Source organism: Tachyglossus aculeatus, chromosome 9 (genome assembly GCF_015852505.1).
Source record: "Tachyglossus aculeatus isolate mTacAcu1 chromosome 9, mTacAcu1.pri, whole genome shotgun sequence".
Lineage (NCBI taxonomy): Eukaryota > Metazoa > Chordata > Mammalia > Monotremata > Tachyglossidae > Tachyglossus > Tachyglossus aculeatus.
Genome location: NC_052074.1, coordinates 3,704,421 through 3,723,128, shown reverse-complemented (window position 1 = coordinate 3,723,128; position 18,708 = coordinate 3,704,421).

The window sequence follows — 18,708 nt, the reverse complement described above, 5'->3', positions numbered from 1 at the left end:
GCTCTCTCTTCCCCACTCCCTTTCTCTTTTCTGCTCTCTCTTCCCCACTCCCTTTCTCTTTTCTGCTCTCTCTTCCCCACTCCCTTTCTCTTTTCTGCTCTCTCTTCCCCACTCCTCTTTTCTGCTCTCTCTCTCCCCTCTTTCTTTCTGCTCTCCCTCCTTTCTCTTTCTGCTCTCCTTCACCTCCCTCTTTCTCTTTCTTGCCCTCTCTCCCTCCCCTTCTCGACCTCCTTCTCCCTCTCTCTCTCCCTCCTCCCACCCCTCTCTCCAGTCTCCGGGTCTTCCCACCCCAGAAACAGTTCATTATCCCAGCTTTTCCCCAGGTATAGCTTGTTGGAAGTGTTAAATGGATTAGTCCATTATTGTACTATGATTTCCAGACCACTACCACTGTGCAGAGCACTGTGCCCAGTCCTTAAGAGAGTATAATTCAGTTGGTAGACACTATCACAGCCCTCAAGGAGCTTACAATTAATAGGGGGGTGACAAACACTAAAATTACAGGTAGGGGGCAGCAACAGTTTAAATATATGAATTACCGCCATCCATTCTTACATATTAACCAACGGGACAAGCCAGTCTTCCTATTTCTAGGAAAGAACTGCCTTTATTCTTCTTTTAAAAATGAATAAAACTTTCAGATCAGGAGTGTGAACTAAATGGAAGGTTAGCACAGTTCTGCTTCAAAACTTTCTCCCCTCAATCCCCCAGAATATTTTAATTCTTAGTCATAGCTAGGACCCATATCACTAAATGGTCAGAGCAAGCATTTAAGCAGTAGTATTTGAGTACTTCATGTGGGCCAAGCACTGCGTTCATTCATTCAAGCGTATTTATTGGACGCTTGCAGTGTGCAGAGCACTGTACTACGTGCTTGGGAGAGTACCATATAACAAACACATTCCCTGCCCACGATGAGCTTACAGTCTAGAGAGGGAGACAGATATTAATATAAAGACATTAATGACAGCAAAATCGGGGACGCTTCACAAATGTGCGTTTCCTGTGAGCTTGGGGGAATATGATAATCAAATGTGGCTCCTATTCTCAAGGAGCAAATTCTCCAAACTGGAAACTTTCCAAAAGGCTTTTGGCACTCCATCAGGTGTGATTGTTCTGACCACTGATGAGGGTCTCTAAATTACTCATGCTTCTCAGATCCCAGAAGCAAAGATATCATCACCTCCCTTGCCAGGAGAACTCCCCTCTCTATCATTCTAAGAAGGCAGTTCCATTGATTTTTTTTTTCTTTGTCCTGAAAGAATAAGAACACTCTCCTCCTGACTATGAATTCCCTTTGTGCTCTGGCAGAGATTTCTAACCGTGTCTAATAATCTGATCGCATGCCCAACAGAAGAAATGTATTCTCTCTTCCCTTCGTTAAAAACCGCTTATTGATTTGACCAGTCATTCTCCTTCACTGTGCTTGTGATCATCCAGTCAGATATGCCTACGACGAGGATGTTAGAGAAGCAGTGTGGCCTAGTGGACAGAACACAGGCCTGGGAGCTGAAGGACCTGGGTTCTAATCCCAGCTCTGTGAGACCTTGGATAAGTCACTTTCCTGTGGCTGTTACCTCAGCTGAAAAATGAGGATTAAAGACTGAGTTGAATTATTTATTAGACTAAAAAAAAAGACTGTGTCCAACCTGCTTATCTTGTACCTGCCCCAGCCTTACACATAATAAGCATTTAACAAATACTATTTGAAATAAAAAGTATGCATCAAGCCGTGTTGTTTGAGGGGGATTCTTAATAGTCATTGACAGGTGAGAATTAGAAAGCATTACCTCACTTCAATAGATATATTCTTGAGGCATTTGACTAATGTCGCATATATGTCTGCTAATTTAACTAAAACTCAACTTGAGTGAATCAAGGTGTAAAAGAGTTAGCTTTAAATAGTACACAACAGGTGCATGGCTGGATATTAAGGTAAGATGATCTGCTGCTGAAGGATCATTGATTTTTTTTGGAAGGTTCCAACTTGCTCTTATTACTTATTTTCACTGTATGTAGCACTCCAGTTAGTGCCACTCTAAGTATCTGTGAGTCTCCATTTGTCTACTAACACAGTTGCCATAAATCAATCAGTCTGTCACTCGATGGGATTCAACCATATGGCTAGACTCATTTACATCAAGACTGTTTATTAGTATATAAAGCATCATCTCCATCCATCATAATAATAACAATAATAATGATGGTATTTGTTAAGTGCTTACTATGTGCCAAGCACTGAGAAGCAACGTGGCTCAGTGGAAAGAGCGCGGGCTTTGGAGTCAGAGGTCATGTGTTCAAATTCCACTCCGCCATTTGCCAGCTGTGTGACTTCGGGTAAGTCACTTAAATTCTCTGTGCCTGTTACCTCAGCTGTAAAATGGGGATTAAGACTGTGAGCCCCCCGTGGGACAACCTGATCACCTTGTAACCTTCCCAGTGCTTAGAACAGTGCTTTGCACATAGTAAGCGCTTAATAAATGCTATTATTATTATTACTATGGGCCTAAAGCTGTGGCAGATGCAAGATATTCACACTGGACACAGTCCCTGTCCCACAGGAGTCTCACGGACTATCATATCCCCATTGTATGGATGTGGGACTGAGGCACAGAAAGGTAAAATGACTTTCCCAAGATCACATGGCAGGCAAGCATCTTGAGCTGGAACTAGAACTTAGCTCTCCTGATCCCAAGCTGGAATTCTACCCACTAGGCGACACTGCTTCCAGAGATCCTGGTTGTGAGTTTAACCTTTAATCCTTTCCCAGACTAACAAATAAATAATTCAACTCCAACCCTTCTGTATGGTTTTTTTTTTCCTCTTGTGAACAGGCTCTGCTAGATTGTATTGCACTAAAACTGCGCTTGCATTTGCCCTCTTTATTTACCCTTGTCTCAGCCCCACAGCATTTAATAATAATAATAATAATAATAATAATGATAGCATTTATTAAGCACTTACTATGTGCAAAGCACTGTTCTAAGCACTGGGGAGGTTACAAGGTGATCAGGTTGTCCCATGGGGGGCTCCCAGTCTTCATCCCTATTTTCCAGATGAGGGAACTGAGGCCCTGAGATGTGAAGTGCCTTGCCTAAAGTCACGCAGCTGACAAGTGGTGGAGCTGGGATTTGAACCCATGACCTCTGACTCCAAAGCCCGGGCTCTTTCCACTGTGCCACGCTGTCTGTATCCCTAATTTATTTATAATAATGTCTGTCTCCGCTTCTGGGCTGTAACCTTAATGTGGGCAGAGATTGTGTCTACCAGCTCTGTGATATTGTACTCTCCCTAGCACTTAGTACAGCGCTCTGTTCACAGTGAGCATTCAGTAAACATGAATGATGATATAATCCTTGTTAGCCTCCTGCTTAAACATACGGAACTGCATTTTTTTTTGAGATGTGCCCTCTCACTCCCACCAAAAAAGCTAAATCAATGATATTTATTGAGCACACATTGTGTGTTAATTACTACCATTATTTACTATTACAGTAATAATAATAATAATAATAACGTTGGTATTTAAGCACTTACTATGTGCCGCATAGAACTGTTCTAAGCACTGTTCTAAGTGCTGGGGGAGATAGAAGGTCATCAGGTTGTCCCACATGGGGCTCACAGGCTTCATCCCCATTTTCCAGATGAGGGAACTGAGGCCCAGAGAAGTGACTTGCCCAAAGTCACACAGCTGACAAGTGGTGGAGCCGGGATTTGAACCCATGACCTCTGACTCCAAAGCCTAGGCTCTTCCCACTGAGCCATGCTGCTTCCCCACTGTACTAAGCACTTGGGTAATTCCAATATGAGAAACAGTATGAGTTAGTGGGTCTGGAAGTAGAAGGACCTGGGTTCTAATCCCTGCTCTGCCACTTGGCTGCCATGTGACCTTGGACAAGTCACTTGGATTTTCTGTGCCTCAGTTACCTCATCTGTGTATCTTTGAAGTCCGTGTGGGACATAATTAACTTGTATCTTCCCCAGCATTTCGTACAGGGTCTGGCACATACTAAGCACTTAACGAGTACTATTAAAAAAATACAACACAGGACAGGAGAATTTAGATCTGAGTAGTCAAAGAGTAGGGGAAGCTTACCATTTCTCCACTCAAGCATCCTCTAGATAACCACAGCCACAAGATGTTTTGTGGTTCTGACAAGGCAACTAATAGGCAAGTCCTTATTTCCAGGGAATCTGAACTAGCAGGTGGTACTTTCTTTTCTTGAACGCTTCCCTGTTCAGCAGAACTCAATTAAAAACGTACGGGTCTGAACAAGTCATTCGAATAATCACTCCTCGGCCAGTTATTTATGTAGAAACATAAAACCTCTTGAGCTGCAATCTCATTTCATCTTCTTTTGTTTGCTCACTGTGAGCGGGTAACGTGTCTGCTAATTCTTTCATTGTACTCTCCCAAGCGCTTAGTACAGTGCTGTGCACATAGTAAGTGTTCAATAAATATGACTGCATTCTCCCAAGTGCTTAATTGTGATCTGCACATAGTAAGTGCTCAATAAATACCATTAATATAAATCTTTATGGCTGATCACTCCATATTTTTACACTTGTGTGACAGGTTCTAACTGAACTGGCAGAATGTGAGCCATTCCAGAATAATAACCGTGGTATTGAAACCATTATTATATGTCAAGCACCGTCCTAAGCACTGGGGTTGATAAGAGATAATTAGGTCAGACATGGGGCTCACAGAATAAGTAGGAGAGAGAAACAGGTTTTGAATCCCCATTTTGCAGATGAAAGAACTGAGGTACAAAGAAGGTAAATGACTTGCCCAAGGTGACCCGGCAGTTCAGTGGAAGAATCGGGATTAGAACCCAGGCCCATGCTCTTTCCATTAGGCAACATTGCTTCCGAGCAGGGAAGACAATGCTGGATTACCGACAACTAAGATGTGTCCATTGTATTAATAATAATGATAATTGTGGTATTTAAGTGCTTACTATGTGCCAGCCACTGTTCTAAGTGTGGGGGGTAGATATGAGATAATCAGGTCAGACAGAGTCCCTGTCCCACATTGGCTCACAGTCTTCATCCCCATTTTACAGATCAGGTAACTGAGGCACAGAGAAGTCAAGTGACTTGCCCAAGGTCACAGAGCAGACACTTCCTTAGTTTTGTGTTTGTCTGCTCTCTTTATTTCTTTTTTAAACAATCATTCGCCCGCTGAAATGACAAATCCTCTCCTTCAAAACAGAACGTAAAAAGTGAGTGACATGTCTAGGATGTATCAGGTTTATGAGAACAGAGATAAGCGATGGAAACTCAACACCACTGATGCTTTTGAAATCTGATAAATGAAACTGGTGTGGATTTTTTTGTTGTTAAATGCGCGTAACCGGAGATCATAAAGGGTTTAGAGATGGAAGTGGACCTTTGGATCATCCTGTCCGTCTTCCTTATCTGTCTCCCTGACAACCTCAGAACGCATCTCACCCCATGGTCTGAAGTGTTTTCACTTGTCTTTAGCGGCTGTGATGGAGACAACTTTGCTAGTCCGCTGGAAAGTGCGTCCCGCAGTCCGAACTTCTTACAAACACGCTTCGGCCTAAATGTTGTTTGAATCTACCTCTTCTTCCCCTCTGCTTATTTGTCTTTTGGATGTTCCACCTATTTGGCTCCTTTACATATTTATGAATTAATCAGCTGCCAGTCAATAAGCAAGATATTTCTTTGTTTTTCCTCCCCTACATTGAGACTTTTTTGACATGGGGCTCCCAGACTTAATCCCCATTTTCCGGATGAGGCCCCTCAGGCACAGAGAAGTAAATTTACTTGCCCAAGGTCACAGCAGCAAGTGGCGGGGCCAGGATTAGAACCCAGGTCCTTCTGATTCCCAGGCCTGGACTATATCCTCCATCTTCTATCTATGAGAAGCAGCATGGCTTAGAGGAAGGAGCCTGGGATTGGGAGGCAGAGGTAGTGAGTTGTAATCCCAGCTCCTCCACTTAATATGTATATATGTTTGTACATATTTATTACTCTATTTATTTATCTTGTACATATCTATTCTATTTTATTTTGTTAGTATGTTTGGTTTTGTTCTCTGTCTCCCTTCTAGACTGTGAGCCCGCTGTTGGGTAGGGACTGTCTCTATGTGTTGCCTGACTTGTACTTCCCAAGCGCTTAGTACAGTGCTCTGCACACAGTAAGCGCTCAATAAGTACGATTGATTGATTAACAGCTGTGTGACTCTGGGCAAGTCACTTAACTTCTCTGTACCTCAGTTACCAAATCTGTAAAAATGGTGATTGGACTGTGAGCTCCATATGGGACAACCTGATTACCTTGTATCTACCCCAGTGCTTGGCACATAGTAAGCACTTAAAAAATACCATCATCCTTATTATTATTATTGTTATCCACTGGCCCATGCTGTTTCCCTTTTGATTAATGCTATGCCTGAATTCATTAAGAGCCTGGATGCCACTTGGATTAGCAGAATTGACCAGAGTTTGACATCAAAACTGCAGCTGATGTTGTTTCTCTGATTTGTTATTTTGGGTCTCTATACGCCAACCAGTGTGTTCAGCTAGTTAGCACAGAAGAAAGTCATACTAAACTCTGAAGAGTTACAGGACTAGTTCAGCACTTTTTAGGTATCGAGCCCTGTGCTGAGCACTTGGGAAGGTACAAGATAATCAATTCTTCCCAAGCGCTTAGTACAGTGCTCTGCACACAGTAAGTGCTCAATAAATACGATTGAATGAATGAATTCAGTAACTACATGAACTCATAGGGAGGTTTAGAGGGAGCCCGATGTCTGACCCCATTTTATAGATGAGGAAACGGAAGCCCCGGAAAGGTTAGGTAAGGTGCCCAAAGTCATCCAGCTGGCTAGAGGCAGAGCAGGAATTAGAACTCGGGTCTCCTGATTTCCAATCCCTTTATTCCTTCCACTAGGACAGGCTGCTTGGGATCATTATTCTTCTAGATAAGGAATATTTGTGCATATAACTTTAATTCTATTTGTTCTGACGATTTTGACACCTGGCTATACGTTTTGTTTTGTTGTCTGTCTCCCCCTTCTAGACTGTGAGTCCGTTGTTGTGTAGGGACCGTATCTATATGTTGCGGACTTGTACTTCCCAAGCGCTTAGTACAGTGCTCTGCACACAGTAAGCGCTCAATAAATACAATTGAATGAATGAATGAATGAAATGGTCTCTCCGATGACTCAACTCCTCTCCCATTAGAATGGGAAGCAGCATGACCTTGTGGGTAGATCCCAGGACTGGGAGTCAGAAGGACCTGGGTTCTAATCCCACTTCCATCACTTGTCTGCTGCATGACCTCAGGCAAGTTACTTCACTTCTCTGGGCCTCAGTTTCCTCATCTGTAAAATGAAAATGAAGACTGTGAGCCCCAGGTGGGAATATGGACTGTATCTAACCTGATTATCTCTTATAATGATAATGGTATTTAAGTGCTTACTATGTGCCAAACACTGGTCTAAGTGCTGGGGGGGGATACACGGTAATCAGGTTGTCCCACATGGGGCTCACAGTCTTAATCCCCATTTTACAGATGAGGTAACTGAGGCACAGAGAAGTGAAGCGACTTGCCCAAAGTCACTCACCTGACAAGTGGTGGAGCCTGGATTAGAACTCATGACCTCTGACTCCCAACTCCAGGCTCTTTTCACTGAGCCACACTGATTCTCTCATCTACCCCAGTGCTTAGTACAGTGTCTGGCATTCATTCATTCATTCAATCGTATTTTTTGAGTGCTTACTGCGTGCAGAGCACTGTACTAAGCGCTTGGAAAGTACAATTCGGCACAGATAATGATAATCCCTACTCAACAACAGGCTCACAGTCTGGGAGTTGTGGCGGGGGTAGGGGGGGTCATAGTAAGCAGTTAACAAATGAAACATAAAAATACATAAAAAGGCTAATATCCCAGACATCAATTTTACTGCCTTGAGCAGTTCTGTGTTCCTCTGCCCTGAGGACTTTTTGTACAGGACCTGCTAAATTAATAATAATTGTATTTATTAAGCACTTATGTGCCAAACACTGCTCTAAGCACTGGGGGGTAGATACAAGTTAATTTGGCTGGACACAGTCCTTGTCCCATTGGGTGAATCCAGGATAAGTAGGAGGCTGTATGGGTTTTGAATCCCTATTTTTCAGATAAGGGAACTGAGGCACAGAGAGGTAAAGTGGCTTGTCCGAGGTCACCCAGCAATCAAGTGGTGGAGTCAGGATTAGAACCCAGATCCTCTGACACCCGTGCTCTATCCAGTGGTTCTCATTGCTTCTCACACTGATGATGGCCAAAACCTTACATTACTTATCAAGGTGGTTGGAAAAATCACAAATGGGGAGGGAATGGAAATCAATATAATTTTTGAAGATGCAAAATATCCACATCTCAGGGAAGAGGTTTCACATTTGAATAAAGTGGAAATTTTTTTTTTCCCCAAATCAAGTCAGCAAGCTAACTTTTTTGGTTTGGATTCCTTGGGGCCCTGATTTAAGGGTGTTTTTCAATCCCAGATTTAAAGAAAGCAGAGAAAATAATTCAGAGAAAATCATTAAAGCGTGCAAATCAATAGCATGATCTTGTCTTCCATTCAGATATTTCTGAATAAAGGGAAGCTGCAGTGCTAGACCCACCAGGGGAAATCCAACTGGCAAATACATGACTGATTATACTACTTCAGAAATTCCTATTACCAAGGCCTCATCCTCGTGTGATCGTTTCAACTCTCCTGCCCTCTGAGATGGAGATGGGATTTTTCTGTATAGAACTGAGCCTGTCAACAAGGTCTCAACTTTCATGGCATTGCTCAGGCTTTGAGACCATAACCCCAGATAAGATGGTCTTGCTGGGAGAAGGCTGTTCTTAGGATACAATCAATCAATCAATCATATTTATTGAGCGCTTACTTATCAATCAATCATATTTATTGAGCATTTACTATGTGCAGAGCACTGTACTAAGCGCTTGGGAAGTACAAATTGGCAACATATAGAGACAGTCCCTACCCAACATTGGGCTCACAGTCTAAAAGGGGGAGACAGAGAAAAAAAAACACCAAACATACGAACAAAATAAAATAAATAGAATAGATATGTACAAGTAAAATAAATAAATAAATAGAGTAATAAATATGTACAAACATATATACATATATATACAGGTGCGAGAGGTGATTCGAAGGGACAACAGTGAAGCTGGCTCCGGTCACTGGAAACAGCAAACGCAACAGTCCAACTGAGGCCTCTTTCCACCTGACCATGGTCAAATAGACTGTTGACCAAGGCTAAATTTCCTCAGTAGCCTCTCTAGACTGTAAGCCTGTTGTGGGTAGGGAATGTGACTACCAACTCTGTTTTATTGTACTCTCCCAATATCTTAATACAGTACTTTGCACAACGTAAGTGCTCAGTAAATACGATTGAACCTAAGTGCTCAATAAATGCCATCTTCTCCAATGGAGGAGCAGCGTGGCTCAGTGGAAAGAGCCCGGGCTTTGGAGTCAGAGGTCATGGGTTCAAATCCAGGCTCTGCCAATTGTCAGCTGTGTGGTTTTGGGCAAGTCACTTCACTTCTCCGGGCCTCAGTTCCCTCATCTGTAAAATGGGGATGAAGACTGTGAGCCCCCCATGGGACAACCTGATCACCTTGTAACCTCCCCAGCGCTTAGAATAGTGCTTTGCACACAGTAAGTGCTTAATAAATGCTATCAGTATTATTATTATCAATGATAGTGTTTTCTCGGAAATGTCCCTGTGCATAATAGTCTTTCATCATCTCCAGGGATAATAGTTTTAGAATATTCTTAAGTTACAAATAAAGAATAAATAAATATTCTATATTCTATATCTCATTCTAGTCATTCTATATCTCATAAATAAAGATTTCTATCAGTTCTAATAGTTTCCTGGAATGGTAATGCAGACTTATTTAAAAGTAACCAAGGTAAGGTATGGCTGCTGATAAAGCCATGTGAGATTCTGGAGATGTAGTTTCAACCACCGGTGTTTACTGAGCATTTTTTCAGTTGAGGAACTGGTGTTGGTTAAACAGTTACTATATGTCAAGGGTGGGTTGAATAGCAAATGCCCAAAGGTCACAAATCCAGGCAAACATGGTGCAGAAGGGGAAAAGAGGGCTCTTGGATAAGATGCAAACTTAATAAGGCTTTGAAGGTCAGGAGAGGGGTAGTTTGGTGTATAGGGAGGGAGAGCGAGTTCCAGACTAAGGGGAAGTGGAAAAGGGGTTGGCAGTGAGATAGATCAGCATGGCTCAGTGGAAAGAGCCCGGGCTTTGTAGTCAGAGGTCATGGGTTCAAATCCTGGCTCTGCCAACTGTCAGCTGTGTGACTTTAGGCAAGTCACTTAACTACTCTGGGCCTCAGTTACCTCATCTGTAAAATGGGGATTAAGACTGTGACCACCTCCGTGGGACAACCTGATCATCTTGTAACTGCCCCAGCGCTGAGAACAGTGCCTTGCACAGAGTAAGCACTTAATAAATGCCATTATTATTATTGTTATTGGGAGATAAGGTAAGTGGGGGAAGGGTAAGGAGTTCCTGTGGGCTGTAGAGGAGGATGGGCAATCACTGGAGGTTCTTGAGGAGTGGGGAGATGTGAACTGAACGATTTTTTTTAGAAAAAATCCACGCAACGGAGTGATGTGTGGACTGGAATGGCGAGAGACAGGAGGCTGGAAGGTCAGTGAGGAGGCTGATGGAGTAATCAAGGCGGGTTAAGTGCTTGGATCAGCATGATAGCTGTTTGGATGGAGAAGAAAGGGCTGATTTTAGTAATGTTGTGGACGCTGAACGCACAGAATTTGGTAACAGATTGACTGTGTGAGTTGAATGGAAGAGAAGAGTCAAGGACAATGCCAAGCTTGTGTGGGCTTGTGAGATGGGATAGTGCTATTGTCTACAGACAGTGGTGTGGGCGGGAAACGTGTCTACCTCCTCTTTCATGTTTTCCACTCTCAAGTGCTTAGTTCAGTGCTCTGCACTCAATAAGTACCTCTGATTGATTACTCTGACCCTTTTGTTCGTGTCTCTTTCCCTGTATGATACTCTCTCCCTAGATGACTCTCTTCCGCCCTTCCAAATCCGGTTTATTCCTGAAACTCCATCTCCAGAAGCATGCTCTGACTCATCCTCCACCTTCCCCCCCGCCACTCCCCCACCACTTGTGCACATCTACTGAATTTTTTTTAGCAATCAGAAGCAAAAATATACCTTAGTGGATAGAGCACGGGCCTTGGAGTCAGAAGGACCTGGTTTCTAATTCAGGCTCTGCCACTTGTCAGATGGGTGACCGTGGGCAAGCCACTTAAGTTCTCTTGGCTTCGGTTACCTCATCTCTAAAATGGGGATTGAGACTGTGAACCTCATGTGGGGCATGGACTGTGTCCAACCTGATGAGCTTGTGTCCACCACAGTGCTTAGCACAGTGCCTGGCACATAGCGAGCACTTAGATACCCTAAAGAAACAAAACAACTGAAAAAAAAAGTGCTGGGCACTATATTTAGCAGATAAGGAACCATGCACCACAGAGAGAGAGATGCTATCAATACAGGGTTTGGTCTTCTCAGCCTTTGATGGTGTTTTTTTTGGGTGTGATTTTTGGGTCATTATCTCATAATGTCTAAATGCTCTTTCCTAATGTACATCTGGCATTTTGCTGATCTTCCTCATTAGACTCTAAGCTTCTCGAGGGCAGAGGCTGTTTATTTTTGCTTCTTTTGGGTGATCAGAAAGGCACCCTGCTCAAGGAAGGTGTTATTGCTTCGGGGTGAAGAGGGGGAAGGGAGAGGACCAGGTAAGCAGTCACTCAGTGGTTAATTTTCAAGAAGGAAAAAGTCGTGCAAACTCGGAGAAGGTTCTGCTCCTCTCAATGCCAGCATTAGGGAACAAAACCTGATTTCTCCTTCACCTGCGCGGCCCACTTGCCTTAATGTGAAGGGACGATGGGTTCTCCCAGCACTCCTATGCTGAGAGGAAAATTGCTTCCAAAACCATGTCCGTGCAAACCGGGACCCAGAAATTAGATCAGGGGATCTAATTTCTTTGAAGATGTGAAATCCGACTTGACTGAGAGGCCTGCCTTGGTCTTGAGTGCTTCAGGGATTAAGGTAGATTCTGGCAAAGGACCAAAGACCATCGGGTCTCCAACCCCGTGAGTTCTGTGTGATATAAATCCACCCCCTGGCTCGGTGTATTCCTAGGTTTCTTCCTGTTGCCCAATCAAGGGTTTTATTTTGTTTGCCTCCAATTTTAGGAGTGCAAAACTGTAATGTTTTCTGTTGGGTAATCTACTAAAAAATTGCATCTTCCTTCCCCTCATAAGAAAACCCGAGACTTCCAATAAACACTGATGCCCCGAGCTAAAAAAATATCCAGTTACCAATTTCTTCAGATGACCTTCCTCAGCAATCTTGCCCCGACAAATGCATGTTTTCATGGAAAGGGAATTGAAAGGAGAGGTCAAACAGTTGATTTCTCATAAAAAAAAAAGAGGAGCAGCATGGCCTAGGGGAAAGAGTCTGGGCTTGAGAGACAGAGGTCGTGGGTTCTAATCCCTACTCCACCACTTGTCAGCTGTGTGACTTTGGACGAGTCACTTAACTTCTCTGTGCCTCCGTTACCTCATCTTCTAAAATGGGGATGAAGACTGTGAGCCCCACGTGGGACAACCTGATAAGCTTGTATCTACCCCAGTGCTTAGAACAGTGTTTGGCACATAGCGCTTAACAAATGCCATCATTAATTAAATTGTCAGAGGACCTGGCTCCACTACTTAATGATAGCAATAATAATCGTGGTATTTAAGCACTTACTATGTGCCAGGCACTGTTCTAAGCACTGGGGTGGATACAAGTAAAAAGGGTGGGAAGCAATCCCTGTCCTCCATGGACTTACAGTTGAAGTAGAAGTCTTTTAGACTGTGAGCCCACTGTTGGGTAGGGACTGTCTCTATATGTTGCCAATTTGTACTTCCCAAGCGCTTAGTACAGTGCTCTGCACACAGTAAGCGCTCAATAAATACGATTGATGATGATGAAGTAGAAGGGGGAAATCTCTATTTCATTTAGGAAAACTTTGGCTTTTAAGGACTGAGTTTTTGGTATCAGCACCTGTGGCCTCAAGGTCCCCTTTGCTACCAGACTTAGGCACTTACTATATGCCGGCCACTATACTAAACACTGGGGAAGATAATCAGGTTGGACAAGTCCTTATCCCACTTGGGGCTCACACTCTATGTGTGAGGGAGTAGGATTCAATTCCCATTTTATAGTTGCAGGCGCAGAGAAGTGAAGTGACTTACCCAGGGTCACACAGCAGGGAAGTGACAGAGCAAGGATTAGAACACAGATCATCCGACTCCCAGGCCTGTACTCTTTCCACTAGGCTATGCTGCTTCTCTAGGCCATGCTGACCTTTGCCTTATGGTGTTTTAATATTGTAAGCTCCTTACGGACAAGGATTGTATCCATCTAACTTTGTATTGTAATAATAATAATAATGATGGTATTTAAGTGCTTACTATGTGGAAAGCACTGTTCTAAGCACTGGGGGGATGCAAGGTGATCAGGTTGTCCCATGTGGGGCTCACAGTCTTAATCCCCATTTTACAGATGAGGGAACTGAGGCACAGAGAAGTTAAGTGACTTGCCCAAAGTCACACAGCTGACAGTTGGTGAAGCTGGGATTTGAACCCCTGACCTCTGACTCCAAAGCCCGTGCTCTTTCCACTGAGCCACGAAGCGCTTAACGCAGTGCTCTGCACACAGTAAGAACTCAATGGTTACCATCAATTGATTATATTTCACCTTTCCTCTCCTGTGGGCAGGAAACATTTCTGCCAGCACTGTTATATTGTACTTTCCCAAGCACATCAACTTCTATCCCAATGCTTAGAACAGTACTTGCCACATAGTAAATTCTTGACGAATATTATCATCATCATGGGAACATTATAAAGGTGGGTCTTCCTGAATTGTCAGACCAAGGACTTTGGTCCATCTCTTCCTGTCATATCCAGGGAATGTGTATGCTTACTGTTATATTGTACTCTCTCAAGCGCTTAGTACAGTGCCCTGCACACAGTTGAGTGCTCAATGAATATGACTGAATACCTCTGTTCTCTATTCTGCTTTTCCTACAGTTTGGGCCTGTCGTGTCTCACTGCATTGATGATGATGATGACATTTATTAAGCGCTTACTATGTGCAAAGCACTGTTCTAAGCGCTGGGGAGGTTGTAAGGTGATCAGGTTGTCCCACTGGGGGCTCACAGTCTTAAACCCCATTTTACAGATGAGGTAACTGAGGCATAGAGAAGTTAAGTAACTTGCCCAAAGTCACACAGCTGACAATTGGAGGAGCTGGGATTTGAACCCATGACCTCTGACACCAAAGCCCATGCTCTTTCCACTGAGCCATGCTGCTTCTCTATTGGATTGTAAGCCACCTGAGAACAACAAACTGCTATCCTGTTTGTCTCCCAAGCACTTGGTACTTTCACTCTCACAAATCTACAAAGCTGCCTTCCACCATTTAGACTCCAAGCCTCAGGCTCACGTTTGCGTTCCCCTTTTCCTTTAAGAAAATAAAACGCTGCAGTAATGGAAATTCCAAGTGTTTCTCCCTGAAGTGGTCGGGCTCTATTACTGTCTCATAAATCGTCTACTAAAGCATGCTGGGATTAATTAGAACTATTACACCCTTCCCAAGGGGGAATCTCTCTTCTGCAGTGTCTGAAGGCAGCTCTGTCAGACACAAAAGCTGTTATGCCCTGGAAGCTAATCAGTTTTTAGGGTACAATACCGGGCCTCGACGCCATGTTTATACCCAAAGAACTTGAGATGAGCCCTCTGGGGCACAACATCGACAACCGTTAGAGGATTTAGGGAGTCAGTACCACGCTCCACGGCCTAGACCGAAGAGATCGAGACAGCCAGGAAAAGCCTAGGTCATGGCACTGATTTCATAAATTCCCCCTCTAGACTTTAAGCTCACTGTGGGCGGGGAATGTATCTGTTCAGTGGTATATTGTCCCCCTCATCCCCCTCTCCATCCCCCCATCTTACCTCCCTCCCTTCCCCACAGCACCTGTATATATGTATATATGTTTGTACATATTTTTTTACTCTAATTTATTTGTACATATCTATTCTATTTATTTTATTTTGTTAGTATGTTTGGTTTTGTTCTCTGTCTCCCCCTTTTAGACTGTGAGCCCACTGTTGGGTAGGGACTGTCTCTATATGTTGCCAATTTGTACTTCCCAAGCGCTTAGTACAGTGCTCTGCACATAGTAAGTGCTCAATAAATACGATTGATGATGATGATATTGTACTCTCCCAAGTGCTTAGTACAGTGCTCTGCACACATTAAGTACAGAGCTCTGAACGTGGTAAATAAGCAGCATGGCAGTGCTTAGTACAGTGCTCTGCACACATTAAGTACAGAGCTCTGAATGTGGTAAATAAGCAGCAGCATGGCTTAGTGGATGGACCACGGGCCTGGGATTCAGAAGGTCATGGGTTCTAGTCCCGGCTTCACCACTTGTCTGTTGTGTGACTTTGGACAAGTCACCTCATTTCTCTGGGACTCAGTTACCTCATCTGTAAAATGGGGATTGAGACTGTGAGCCCCACGTGGGACACACCTGATCTGCTTGTGTCCACCACAGCGCTTAGTACAGTGCCTGGCACATAGTTAAGCACTGAACAAATACCATAATTATTATTATTATTATAATAATTATAAGCAATTGGATTCTCTGGGGTTTTGAATAGGGTAAGAACAAATGGATACACCTACCAGAATGACTTTGACAAAAGAGGGATATTCTGGAGAGGCTTCATCTGTGGAGTCACTGTGGGGCAGAAAAGACTGGATGGCATTTGAAGAGCAACAAATTGGTCCTACCCGCCTGTAATATGGCTGAAGAGAAGGCAGGGGAAGAAATCTGGCCCACTTTCACAGGAAAGAAACCTTCTGCTCTGGAGAATCTGAAGGTCAGACTTCCCATCCAGCCTGCAGGAATAGTGCATTGACATTCAATCGATCAACATCAATGGTCTTTATTAAGAGCTTACTGTGTGCAGAGCACTGTTCTAAGCACTGTGGAGAGCACAATACAACGAAGTTGGTAGATTCAGAAGCAGTGTGACAGTGGAAAGAGTACGAGCTTGGGTGTCAGAGGTCATGGGTTCTAATCCCAGCTCTGCCACTTGTCTGCTGGGTGACCTTGGGCAAGCCACTTAACTTCTCTGTGCTTCAGTTACCTCATCTGTAAATTGGAGATGAAAAATGTGAGCCCCATGTGACACAACCTTTTTACCATGTATTACCAAGAATAGTGCTTGGCACACAGTAAGCGCTTAACAATTATCATAATTATTATTAAACGTGTTCCCTGCCCACAACGAGCTTACATTCTAGAGGCAATCAAGTGATAAGCACTGGTCTGCTGGCAGTGTCTTTACCGTGTAGCAAAACTTTGTTCCATTTGTGGAAGTCTTTTAGACTGTGAGCCCACTGTTGGGTAGGGACCGTCTCTATATGTTGCCAACTTGTACTTCCCAAGCGCTTAGTACAGTGCTCTGCACACAGTAAGCACTCAATAAATACAATTGATTGATTGATTGATTGGAAGCATCTCACCTCCGTGGCAGGAGAGTTGTTTCCAAGTTTTTACCAAAGAAGACTTCAGTGGGTGTTCATTTCTATCACATTTGTCTCTGGGTAATATTTATCAACTTGACATTCTGATTAAATATAATTAAAATATGCAAATGCTACCCTTATTTATATGCATTTGAATCTTTGCCATTGCGAAGGCATCAACCATGGACTTTTGACAATGTGTGTTCGTTTGCAAAAATATGACAGTACCATGCGGAGGTAGAAGAGCCCTTAGAAGAATGATAGCTGCGGTGTTTGTGAAGTGCTTATCATGTGCCAACCCTGATGGGGAGGGGGATATCAGATAATCAGATCAGACACAGTCCCTATCCCACAGGGTCTCATCATCTATTCAGGTGGGACACCCAATGGGCTGACTATGAACATTGACTGTGTGCCCTTTAGACTGTAAGCTCGTTGTGAGCAGGGAATATCCATTTATTGTTCTATCGCCCTCTCCCAAGCGCTTAATACAGTGCTCTGCACACAGTAAGAGTTCAATAAATACGATTGACAGATTGAAAGACTAACCTTTAAGCAATTTGATACCCCTGCCTCCCAATATTTATATAAATATTCTTACACTCTAATATTTCCCTCTACCCCTAATCTACTATAATGTCTGTCTCCCCCTGTAGAATGTAAATTCCTTGTGGACAGGGATTACGTCTACCAACTCTGTTGCTCTCTACTTTCCCAAGCACTTAGTACAATGCTCTGCACCCTTTAGGTGCTTAATACATTTGGTGTATTGGATCCTCATTTCATAGCTGAAGAAACTGAGGCCAAGAGAAGTGAAGTGACTTGCCCAAGGTCACCCAGGGCACAAATGGCAGAGCTGGGATTAGAGCCCAGGTCCTCCGACTTCCACGGCACAGCTCCATCCACTACGCCATGTGTGCCTTGCCACTTCGGGCCCATTCACCCACTGTGGGCAAATGAATTTCTGGGTCTGCCGCCAACCACTTCAGGGGGCTCTATTGGCCCTTGCCCCATGCCCACACACGGAGTTGGCCCCCATTCTCCCGAAAGCATGCTCCTTCAATGTGTCCCATGCATAACTCCTCCACCACTAATACTTGAAAGATACAGACAGCAGATGTGTTGACTTCCTGGAGCCTTGATTGCCATGGTTACCACTCCCCATCCATTTCTCCCATCCCTCCCTCTCGGTTGCATTTGTTGTCTTTGTGTTGGCGTTCAAAGCGCTTGGCCTTCTCCCGGGCCTTCTCCAGGGTCAGATGAAGGGAAAAGAAAACCAAGGGAATTAAGGGAAAATGTCTGGGCTGCCCTTAGGTAGCTTCGATCAGATGGGTGATTTTTTTTATTTTAGGAATCGTTAAGCAAGTACTATGTCCCAGGCACTGTACTAACGTTTGGGGTAGATACAGATATTCAGATTGGACACAGTGCCTGTCCCCCTTACAGCTCCCACTCAATCCCCATTATACTGATGAGGGAATTGAGGCACAGAAAAAGGGAAGTGATTTGCCCAAGGTCATACAACAGACAAGTGGCAGAGCTGGGATTAGAACCCAGGTCTGCTGACTCCCAAGCTCATGCCCTTTTCCTCTAGGCCAAACAACTCCCATTTATTCTCTCCATCTGCTGGAGGGGCAGTAGCCCTGACCAGGCAGCTGGCTACCTTGAATGTCTACAGTGCTTAGAACAGTGCTTGGCACATAGTAAACACTACCAAATAGCATTGTTATTATTATTACAGGGGACTCCTGGGTAACAAGGGGATAATTTGCTCCATCCTCTGGAATAACGGGAGACCAGGTGGTGAGCCTAATAATAATAATTAATAATTGGGGAATTCAAGCCCTTACTATGTGCCAGGCACCGTACTAAGCACTGGGGTGGATAAAGGCAATCAAGTTGAACACAGTCCCTGTCGCACATTCATTCATTGTCTACTGAGTTCTTGCCATGTGCAGAGCACTGTACTAAGCACTCAGGAGAGTACAATACAACAATAAACAGACACATTCCATGCCCACAACAAGCTTAGC